General features: G+C 36.8%; 1 protein-coding gene across 4 annotated transcripts in view; it reads left to right on the top strand.

Annotated features, from left to right (window-relative positions):
* Positions 1-12,550, top strand: part of LOC102698616 (sorbin and SH3 domain-containing protein 1) — a 185,985-nt gene that overhangs the window by 78,453 nt on the left and 94,982 nt on the right. The gene's annotated exons all lie outside the window — the stretch shown is intronic.

Below are 12,550 nucleotides of genomic sequence, written 5' to 3'. Positions count from 1 at the left end.
ATATTCCCTTTCCTAGTGTAAAAGAATCTAGACTTGTGTGAGAGAAGAGGGCAGAGAACATCTGAAGGAATAAAATGTCTGCTGCCCTGCAAGGAGACAAACAAGAGAGCGAGATCCTGGAGGGGATTCAAACATGGTAGTTATGTAAGCCCGGGACACTTAAAATGCCAAAAGGTCATGTGACATGCATGATATCTAATGCAAGACAGGCTTGCAAGCAGTTAAGAGCTAGTGTTGCTGCAGCATGCTCTGGAATATTTCTGAATGCAGCGTACATAACTGATCTCTACAGATGTAGATAAACTGTAGCATAGAACATCTGATAATTACTTCTGTTTCTGGTTCTGGTTAAGTGTGATATTAGCTGTAACCTGACAAACAATAGGAGAGATGGTAGATTGAGTCCCATCAAATCACCTGTTACCATCTAAAATGACATGGAAGGATAAATGTTACCAACATGTATTGGGTACAAAGTGACTCCTTTTTGTTGGAGATTCAAGATTTTCATGCTGTTTCATTATCATTTATCAATCGATCTCCCGTATTCTCAAGATTACCAGATTGCTAGTTTTATACAGTACACAACATTAGGTGAAACATAGAATTAAGCTGCCATATGTTAATAGGAATAGTTTTTTGATAGCTGAATATTTTTTTATGAGATTACCTTCCTAGCTGTGATAGTGTTCACCGCATGTTTTTAAACTCTTATACTATAGTATAGTATAAGTATCTTATACTATCTATAAGATAGTAGGTACTTTATATATTCTATATATGTATATGCAGTATACTGGCTTGTTGAAGATGTTCAAGTTAGCTTTGTTTTCCTAAGATACTTTACTAGGAGATGTTCTGAAATGATTCTAAATGATTGCAAGTGTTTACAGCCATCAGAGACGTGTTACATTTTTACATTGATTTATATCTGTGCATGAATATTTGTGTAGTTAAAAGATGCATATCTATCCATCCATTTTTAACCAGTTTATCTAGTATGGGATCACCTGTCACCTGGTGCCTAACCCAGCAAGCAATAGACTCAAGGCAGGGTATACCCTGGACAGGATACTGTACATTAAATATATACTGTATGTACATATACGTTTATATTAAACATACAGTGCAAACTACCTAATGAGGAAATACTATTCAGTGTAAAATAAATTGGGAAGTTTGTATTTTTAAAATAATTAAAAGCCTCATTATAGAATGAAATATATGTAACACTTTTCTTGAATGTTTTTGAAAAGTATTCATAAATCCTGTGTACTTCAAAACTCAACAGAAGAACTTTTGTTTTGTTTAGAATAGGTAAGATGAGGTTTTGTTTAGACAGTGCTGAAGCTTAATGCTTAATTATGATGGAGAGGTTGCTGGGATTTCCTCTTTTTATGTACTTTATATCTAAGAAAACAAATTTGAATAGAGGCGTCTTATCATTTATTAGAATTTGGAAGTCGTTTGGCTTAAGGAGATAGTATGAAGTACACTCAAGTCAGCTGGTGGTAGCTGCTTTCAGCTACTCAGTAGTTCAGGTAGGTAGCTGCATCAGCATACGTAGGCTACAAAGCAAAGCATATAATAAACCTATTTATTATAACCCCATTATAACCTATTTATATAGGTTTATTCCATGCTGAAAAGAGAAGAAAGAAACCAAAACAAAAGAAAGAAAACACAACTTCTTGTTCACAGCTCCCTAGGCCGCCCTCAGCAATCCTCCACACCAGGCACTTTCCTCTGCAACAGAGCTCGCTGTATCACATGCAAGTACTGTACACATCTAATACCACACTCATTCAGGACCCCTCGGGACAACTCCGGATCACTCAGATGACATCTTGAACCTCCAGCAACCTTATTTACTGTATCTCTTGCAGTAAATGCTCAGCCATCTACATTGGGGAAACAGGGAGGAGACTCAGAGACCGCTTCAGAGAACATGTTAGGGCTGTGAAGATTAAAGATCTCTCCAAACCCATAGTTTCTTATTTAATCTCCGACATGATCACACTGATCTCTCCGTCTGCGTTATCAGTGTAGGGTTTCTTAATTCCTATAGCAGAAAGACCTCAGAAACTAAAATTAACCTGAAACTTGGTTCACACTTTCCCCCTTCTCTCGACAGCAGACTTGTTTTCTTCTAATTCTCTCAATTCATTTTGAGGTTTCGTTTCACACCTCTCCTCACCTCACTCGACCTCGCACCACTTGATTGACCACTCTGCCTCTCCCCTGCTCCCGCCTCCTCCTCTCTCCTGGCTTTTGTTTTCCCATGCTATATTATCTTTGCTGAGTGCTCTATCTTTCTAACGCCCGTAGAAGGCTCCACAGCTGAAACGTGCAAATCAGCTGGGAGGAAGGAGGTCAGAATAGGCCTGAATCTGTCAAGTGTCTACTTTTGTCGAGATGCACAATATCCTTCAGGATTCAGAGGTTTTGAATACTAATGAGGAAGGAAAAAGAGGCTAGCTAATGGGTCTGGAATGTGTACTGTAATTCCCAGGTTTTCCAAGATGTCTGCATTAACAAAGCTTTTTACCCTCATAACCTTGATGTAGTCAGACTGATTTGTTGTTGTTTTTTGTTTTTTATAAGTGGGGCACTGATATTTCTTATTTACAGTTTTTTGAAATACAGTATATTATATAATGGTAAGAAATATTAAAGTTTTTTTTTCTGCCACCATATAGTCTGCGGCCCTGGTGACCACCGCTCCTGCTGGTTTTCATTCCATCCCACCTTCATTAGATAACTGATCTAAGAAATTGCTGCATTTGAACTTTTGCATTTTGTTTCCGGTGACAAGTTTGGGATTTTATTTCTTTTAAAAAATACAACTGTTAAAGCTCCAACATGTTTAAGAACAGGGAGCAACCAGTTCAAATTAACATTATATTAAGTCAAGGAAGGGTTAGATTGTGTAACCGAGGGCTCAACTGGCAGAAAACCCAACAGATGTGGGTCACCAGGTCTAAGGTTTGCATTGATGTACCTGGTTTTGGCACAAAAGATGAGGAATCACCTTAGTTGTAGTGAGCAGTAGGATGAATCTGCTTTATGCATATAAATGCATATACAGTATCTACTTTAAAATGCCTAAAAGCCTGAACAGGACCCAAATTAAGCTGAGTTACCTGAAAAAATGTATTTTTCCTGTTTCCGTGTGAATTGTTCGTGGAAAACACTTTCTTTGCTAGAAGATACAGGATATTTTTTGTACCACTTGCAAGCGGTGTTGTCAGCCGTGGTGATTTTGTAGTTTCAGCTGCTTTAATTCACAAATCTAATGACACATTACATTTTTAAACTTGACTGCTGAAGTCATTTGTTATTTTGTAATGGATTTTGTAATACAACAGGTTCCTTGTATAACACTCCATATTTTTAATGGGTTCTTATTTATTGCTGTCTGCTGTATCATGTACTGCTTCAGTTTCGGAAGTGTGGGGTTTCATTGTAAAATCCTTTTGTATCGTAATGGTTTTTTGGGTGGTCACCTTTTTACTCAGCATTGTCTGTTACTCAGCAGAGAGCAGCTGGTCCTTTCACCGCCCCTAAAATAGAATTTAAATGTTTCTTATCATGTACGAGCTAAAACAGGCTGACATCAGGAGTGTTTAGTATTTCTTTGAGCCTCATTTCATTTAAGCTAATTTTAACCCATGCCATCGGTTTTGTTAGCTATCGTCAGACAAGGACTTATCAGACACCATTGTAGCTGCCTCTGAAAGTTTAAACGCTGAAGGGCAGTTTAGAAAAATAGGTATTTGCCTCATACATGTATACAGTATTTCAAAATATATATATTTCAAAGTACCATTGATGTACACACTTGGGGTACTTAAAGGTGCATTTGTGACTTACTGTATGTTCATCCATTCTTCACAATTCATGGTATATGTTTAAGTGTAGACTATTCCACAAAACCACCAGTGCCTTGGTGAGCCAATGATGGCCTTGGGGCTTATTGGGAGGCAGGGCAAAGTTGAAATTGGATATGGAAGTTGCTTGAACATCAAATTATGCTTAAACTCAACCAAAATGTGTGTGATTGGCCTTCCATTTTATTCTTTTATTCTTAAAATAAAATAGAGCATACACATAATTTTACTAATACAAGTATTTTATTTTCATTCAGTCAGTATGGATGTTTGGATGGTTTTGTGAACTGCATTGAATTTGTGCATTAACCTTGAGTTGTTTGTGGGCACACAGTTTTTTCTGTATAACAAATGTATCTATCATTAATTACAAATGTATCTAGCTCTGTAAATTTGCTTAATACAGCAGTGTGAAAGAAATGTTCAAGACCACAGCTGTGTAAACACTGATTAGACTAACACAGTCTCCTTACATCCTTACAGGGGCAGTTTGACTTCTCTTGGTTCCCCTGTGCTATATTGTCGGCTGTATAGTTATCATTCCCTAATAGGGATTTGCTAAAAAGCTTATGTTATTAGCAAAAGCCAAGGTATGAAGTGCCATTGTCTCCAAATGTTAAATGTATTGGAAATCAGAAATGCAGCCTTACTACTCTTATTCACTACTCTTCTAAAAGTTATTCTCTGCAAAAAGGAGCAGTTGAAAAGATGAATCATTCCCATATCGTCACCTTTCCTGTGTAAATTACTAAAATTATCCACTGTTTGTTAGGCATTTGTTTTAATTGAAGGGTAAGATGAAGTAGATCTGTAGACTTTCGGTGGTTTATTTAATGACTTAAATAGTTAATTATTTAATGATTATTAATTATTAAATTTTAAATGGACAATGACTGTACATCACGCATATAACTTACAGTACTCTATGTATATATGACTTTAGTGAAATACAAAAGAATACTTCTAGTAGTGGTGGATGCTGCACATTGGTGGTGGTAGAGGGGAGTCTCCATTACCTGTAAAGCGCTTTGAGTGGAGTCTCCAGAAAAGTGCTATATAAATGTAAGCAATTATTATTATAGTAGTAGTTTCCATTACATTCTTGAACAAGATTTTCAAGAAGTTGATTCTTGAAAGTTTTTTCCTGTTGAAATACAAACATTGTATTGTAAAGAATTTAAAACCTATTATTACATTTTGTTTGTGATGAAGAAATTCTTAGACAAATGCTTAGGTTTACAAGTCCAATATTGCCTACATATTTGTTTTTCCTTTTGAGTTGAAGGAGTGCCATCATTAATTTTGTGTTTCGTATAATAAGCTCTGTTGAAGATTCCATAGGACCCTGCAAAAATAGTTATTTTTTAGTTTCATTTTAGGTTTTTAAATTACTTGTATTAAAACACAGCATTAGAATGAAATGTTGATTTTCTGACAAGCTGATAATCACTCCTGATGAGAAGGGGCTAACAAAAACTGCAATGAAAGTTGATGGCTTGAGCTTGGTCAGAAGATGCCTTATTCATACGTTAGGCTCTTCAGTGAAAACATTTCCTTTTGAATTAATACTTATCATTATTCTGCTGTTACACTGATCCACAATTACACATAAAATTTCATTTTTGGCACAAAATTGGAAATATTGTTTCTCCTTATGCTGATACCTCTCATGGCTTTCTATAACCTCTTAATCGAGTTATTTAATTTCTTAGGCATTTTTACAAACTAACTCTGGCACTTTTACATGTTCCTGTTAGCCTTTTTTGTGACACTGTCTTAAAATGGCACTTGTGAAGCGAAAGGTAGTTGTTGAACGTGACGTAAAGGAGCAGTGCATTCCTTCTGTTAATTGAGCATAATCAATACAGCAATATAAATTGTGTACCTTGTTGTACAGTATGTCAGCTGAGTGATGCAGCAGATGTACTTTTTATTTTTTAAATGAAAGCTCACCTTTATGAAATATGTGCTATAGGAAGAGACTGTCGTGAGCCTTCTAAAAGCAGATAGGGTTCTTGCACTAGTGGTGACAGTGATCACATGTGTGCAAATGTGTGTGGCAGCTGAGAAGAATTGCTTTCGCTGAGCCTTTATTATAAGCAGCTGTCAGGTCAGTGAGTCTTGTAAACAAAGACCACTGGCTGTCCTCTGTCATTGTCAGCCTCCTTTGTTGGTTTATCGAGGTAGTACAGACGTGGTTGACAGAACACGTCTTTTATTCCCTGTGTTCCCTTTTCTAAATTCATGCTGCAATTGCCAGGTTTGATTTTTATGATGGGGAATATGGTAGCACTAGCCTAGTCACCATTTTCATTGAGTGTCGATTAATTTTCAGTTTAACTTATAGAATCACCTGATCTGCTATGTATTGGGGCACATAAGGGTTGCCATGCAGCTCCTAGGTTGGTGCTGCACTTCAGTAGGGGCTGAAGTGAGTGCCTTCCTATATATGAAGCTCTTGGTGATTCTTAGAAGAACTCCTTTTATATAAATTCAAGCATTATTGTTATTTATTGCCCTAGAGTTCTAGTTCAGTTTCTTGCCATACATGTTATTTATTATTCTCCCATTATCAAGTTTAATACCAACATTTTAATAGTCAGTTACCTTGTATTTATCGTGCATATTTTAATTTACAAAGTCTTAGTTCCTTAAATTATGTTTTTTTCCATTGAATGCCTCATGATTCAACAAGCAAAGACCTTCACTCTCACAGAGTGGAAGTCAAGCCTTGTTCTTCAGGCTTGCTGTTCAAGCCTCAGCCGTGCCACTCATGGACTATGACCCAGGGTGGACCTTAGTCCAGAGATCAGATTGCAACAGTGATTCCTGGGGCCAGCTGCACACATCTGAACTTGGTGTAATCAGTGTTAATTCTCCTGTATGACACTGTGGAGCTGACAAAACAGTAGTGGCTCTGACAGTTGAGCATAGTTGGGGACCATATCCTCAGCCCCTCAGTTTCCCCTGTGGTAGATTATTTAACTGAAAATAAAAACAACTCATAAATGATGGGTCCTTTCAGATCGGGTGTGTATAAAATAAAAAAAACTGCATTAATTATATAAAGAAAATTCTGTCCTGACTTCTATGGATTATTGCTTTCTGTATCGCTTCACTAATTCTCCAAGCTAGCCCGCAGTTAATTTGTTCCTTGTCTCTACTTTGTTCTAAAAAATGAAATATTAGGCACCTGAGAATACTTTCAGAAGCATTTTATTAGCATGATTTATTTAAAATTAACAACATGTTTCGTGATATCAAAGAGGGCAACCATTACGCTTTCAGACTGATTGTGTGAAAATATTAGGTTAAGCTTTGTGTTAAGAAGCCTCTCAGTATAACATCTCTGTGGAATTTGTTCAGTTTAACCACAGCTATTTATTGTTAACAGCGCTGAGAATCGATCTGTGGGTATAGAATATTAAGAATAAATTCTGCTCTTAGAAACTATAGAAGAGCCAGTTGTATCCGAGGAAGAGCAGTCTGGCAGGCTCTTGGGTGAAAGGCAGCCCATTTGCTGTGTGGATATTGACATAGCTGGAAAATAGTTTGTTTGCAGCTGTTGCAGGTTAAAATAGGTCTTTGTTTATTAGGAACATGTTTTCCTTTTGACACTAGGTGCTGTCTCTGTTGATTTGTCCCTCACCTATTTAGAATGACTAGATAGCTGCTTAAGCCTAGCCTAGAGACATGCTAATGATAGCTAGCTGGGGCAGCGGGGTGTGGTTTCCTTTTCCATGCCGTAAAAGTCTCCTATGTGCACTGTTAAGGTTAACATGCAGGAGTTGGGTTTTTATGGGAAGATTTTTTTATAGTCGGGAGGTGATATATTCTGATCAGTTAACCAGTATCAGTCTTTCTACTAAAAAAACAACAGATGTTAATTCAATTTATTTCAAAGACAAGGCTTCTATTTGCATACTTTTTTTATTTTCGAGGCCTTTGGCCCTCAAATCTTTAATTGCTTTTTGTGCTATAAACAGTTTTACCACTGTAAACTGATACAGTTTTATAGACTGGATAATTCTTGGGAGACTCCATATTCCAGGAGTCCATTCATAATGGAGTTTACAATGAAAGTTCGGGAGGAATGACAGCAGCCAAGTTCAGCTGGCCTCAGTCGTCCTTGCTTGTAGTCGTTCCTGACGTCGTTTCCTAAATTAAAAAAAAAATCCTGTACTAAAGTCTTTTCTCCACAAAACTAGCATTCTGCATTCACCTCTTCCACCTTTGCAGCTACCCCTTGTTTATCTCCTCTTTCTGCATAGGGGTCCCAGCCTCCTCGGCCCTCAGCCAAGTGAATCAAGCTAAATGTAGTATGACTGAACACTCAGTAAACATTTATTCAATACAATTAATTCATGGGTGTTGTTAGGTCCTCCTGAGCAGTACATTATAACTTTTAGAACAAATTAAAATTACATAGATGCTGCCAAGAGTGTTTGTCAGGTCTGTATTCCATGTATTGTATTTACAGAACTATGTAGCCTTCCTCTGCAATGCACAGGCATTTTGTTCAGGGCATATTCTTCATTGTACCCATTTTAGACTCTGCCAGTTTAGACTCTGGCTCACCACTACACGTTGTATTGGACTAAATATTTATTGATGGGGATGATAGAATTCCTTCTACAGTCTATTTGTTATATTGTTAAAATTAGCAATTTTAACAATTTATTAGCATTTCTTAAAATACCATACAGTTAGTCAGATAGAAAGGATTGTTCATTGCTCATTGCCACATTGTGTTATTTTGGATTCTGCAGTGTGCCACTGAGGCCTCTCCTCTTTAATTTGATGAATCTCACTTTCATGTATAATATACTGTATAGTCAGCAGGCATATCACCCTGCATCTTACAGCTGGCAGCCCACTGAAGATACGCAGATATGAGCCTGGCCTGAAACTGGATGGGTGACCTCCTGTGAAAGCTAAAGTTGCTGCTGGAAGAGGTGTTAGAGGGCCAGTAGGTGGCGCTCACTATGCGGTGTGTGTGGGTTCTAATGCCCCAGTATAGTAACAGGGACACTGTAATGTAAAAAGGCGCTGTCCTTCGGATTAAATTTAAAACCGAGGTCTTGACTATTGTTGATGATTAAAAATCCCAGGGCATTTCTCGAAAAGAGTAGGAGGTGTTACCCCTGTGTCCTGGCCACATTTCCCATTGGCCTTTACCAATCATGGCCTCCTAATAATCCCCATCTATGAATCAGCTTAATCATTCTGTTCTCCACCCCACTGATAGCTGATGTGTGGGTGAGGGTACTGGCACACTCTGGCTGCTGTTGAATCATCCAGGTGGATGCTGCACATTGGTGGTGGTGGAGGGGAGTCCCCATTACCTGTAAAGTGCTTTGAGTGGAGTGTCCAGAAAAGCACTATACAAGTATAAGGAATTATTATTAATATATACTTCCAAAATTCTCACCTAAGAAGACAAAATGTCAATTATAAGTAGCATTTTCAAAATTCAAACAGGCCACTTTGTATATCAAATGCTGCACAGACACATAAAGTACAGTAACTGAATCAATCGTGAATAAAAGAAGTTGCAAGTCTTGATTAAGTTTGTTTCTTGACTGTGTTTGAGTTTGAAGTTTTTGGAAGGGAAGGCACTGATGCTGAAATTTAGTATAAAGAAATACTCCTGTAATTATACTAGTAAACAGACCTCCTGTTTTGTTCTGATCATTCTAGTGGTGTTTTAAGTGTGGTTAAGCCAACTCTTTTCTGGCTCAAAGTAAAATACACAAACTTGAGTTTTCCAAGTAATATATAAAATAGTATTTGATTTCTTTTGTGTTAAACCAGTTTGGTTATGATGTTGGTACTTATTTTTGTTCATATAACTTATTTATTTGCAAGTACTTTTGCTTTAAGTTAAAGAAAACAATGACTAAAATTTCTTTCGATCTTTTAAATTGATTTTAATCCCTTTTGCAGGCATGGTTTGGTATTCCAATTGGTTTTTAATTCAGGAAGTTTTTAAATAAGGATTGTAAAATTTCATATTTATATATGTTGGAGGTGAGAATGGAAAATAGCATGATATTAATATTTTTAAAGTAAACATTGTAACTAGGAAGAGGTGATTGCCAGATGTTTTATAATGTCTGGCAAACCCTACCCTCTGCTAGGGCAGTCCCAATGATGTGCATACATAAACACTCCACACTGACAGTCGAAGTCAGTGCAGGAGGCTTTACTGTAGGCTTTTGTTTTAGAACAGAATGAATTAAAAACCCAGTCACAACTAACAACATTCATGACCTATGTGTACCAAACAAAAATGTGCATTTCTACATTCTATAATCAGTATGTTAATGCAAGGCACCTAGTGAAGCTATTCACAGTAATTACACAGTAATTCACAGTAATTGGGAGGTTAGCTGTTATTGCAATTCTTGTTTATGCCTTCCTGCCATATGCCACATTGTCATTAACAATGAGCAATTTAGAAAAGGGGACTTTAAACAGTAGTGATAATTATTATCCATTGACTTGTTGAAAGTCATGGTATGCAGAAATATGCAAGTTGCAGAACACCTTACTACTGATGCAGGTTGAACTGCCAGTTATGAGAGGAAGAGATTATAAGTGATATGTATCAATTTCATTTAGTTATGTTTTAGGATTTCTTGAAACTGTAGATAAATATGGTTGAATTGTGAAGTACTTTCAACTTTCAAACACAACGTTTCAACAAGAGAACACAACGTTTCGGCCGTGGAGCCTTCTTCAGGTGACCTGAAGAAGTTTCAGCCATGGAGCCTTCTTCAGGTGACCTGAGGAAGGCTCCATGGCCGAAACGTTGTGTTCTCTTTCTTCTTTTTTTCAGCATGGAATAAACCTATTACTTGTTCCTTTGCAGCCTACCCATGCTGACGCAGCTACCCACCTGAATCTTTTTAGTCTTATATCGAGTAATCTATAAGGGGACCTGATTCAAGTACTCAGAATCCTGAAAGGCACTAACAGAGTTAATTGACTTTTTTAGAATTCATTATGAAACAGAAAACGGAGGAAACACATGGAAACTAAAAATGAGAATTGTAGACATCTTTGTTACACAAAGGGTTGTGGACATTTGTAACTAGCTATCCAACCAGCTTTGGAAGACGCTGCTTATCCTAGCTTCTTTCAAGAAATGGTTGAATTAAATTCTTGGTTAGTCATCTGCCAGGAAGCAAGCTAGATACTGTAGAAGAGTCAAATGGCTTCCTCTGCTTTGTAACCATTTTTATGCTCATATTTTCTTAAAATATCTGTCTGCTACATGAAGATTTGACATCTAAGGTGCATGCCAATTTTGAGAACAAAGCTGTGGTTTCCTTCTACAGGTACTGTACCAGTATTGTTCAGGGTACCAAAGGAATATAATGTATTTAAATTGTTTAATAGAGCTTTAATGCTTTCAAGTTACTTTTCTGATGGCATGCAGCTCTCAGCTCCCTTTTCTTTGCTTTTTCTCATAAGAAGGAGTACACAGTAGAGAGGTCGCTTGCTGAGCAAGGTGAATCATCTAATTGGCCCTGTGAACACCTTAGTTAATGTAAATTTAAATTTTTAAGAGAAAGGTGTTTATGCGTAGTCACTATTATAGACTGGAATAAATAATGTTGCAGCAGCCTTCAATGTGATTTAAAGTTGAATCCTGAAACATGATTTAATTTGCTGTTGGCAGTGAAGTAAGAGAGACTGCTGAAATACTGAGCTAAATAAAGCGGGTGATTTTTTTTGGTGTCTTGAATGAAGTGTACCTACAGAACTAAAATATACTGTAAATTGGTTTTATATGTGTTATATGATTTTTACTCCCGTAGTTTCCAGTATTTTACTGCCTGAGCAAATCAGTGATGTCTAGGATTTAAGAGCCGCAACTACCAAAGACAGGGGGTTTGGTGCACAGATTGTCTTCTGTAATACCGAGTTTGCATTTGTGTCTTTCCTTTTGTGTTTTGGTTGTTAGGGAAAATATACACTTATCCCTTTTGCTTTATCCTTTCTTTTGTAAGCTTGTAAAGTCCATGTGTTTTAGAGACCTTTTAAAAATGACTCCAAAATCTTTCATCCATTTAAAAACTACTGGGAGTGTTAACAGATAGGTGATGTACTGTTTTAAAGTTCTCTTGCATGATGTGGAAACCTTCTGTAGCCTATATATTATTAAAATCCTCAGTCCACCCTATATGAAAAACTCATTAAACATGTTTCTTTCTATTGTTTAAAGTTGAAAAAATATTATGTTTACTTTCCTTAGTTTTTACTTTGGCACATTTTTTGGTTACTCCTACTGTAAGTCATTATAATGTATTTCCCTAAATCCTTTTTGGCATGTCTGATTTTGACTTGGACTACTATACTACTATTACATGCATGTCTTTCTCTTGTTTTTGATCTAAAAAATGCAGTATATTCTCCTTTTCCAAACAATTTTCTTAAGTGGGTTGTTAGACCACAGTGGCTATTGAGTTTGTGACTGAAACTTGCTTACAGTACTTTGGGATTCATTTGTCCTGCACAGCTAGGACTTAACCGTATTATCAAATAGATTATACAGACCTGCAGGTACCTTAACCCCATCTCCCATTCCTATTTACTAACATAGATATTTGATGTTGATATAAAGTTCTTTTTAGTATCTGTTGCATTTTTCT

Source organism: Lepisosteus oculatus, chromosome 4 (genome assembly GCF_040954835.1).
Source record: "Lepisosteus oculatus isolate fLepOcu1 chromosome 4, fLepOcu1.hap2, whole genome shotgun sequence".
In the NCBI taxonomy this organism is placed as follows: domain Eukaryota; kingdom Metazoa; phylum Chordata; class Actinopteri; order Semionotiformes; family Lepisosteidae; genus Lepisosteus; species Lepisosteus oculatus.
The sequence above is the reverse complement of the archived record's forward strand: the minus strand, read 5'-3'. Positions and strand labels throughout refer to the sequence as shown.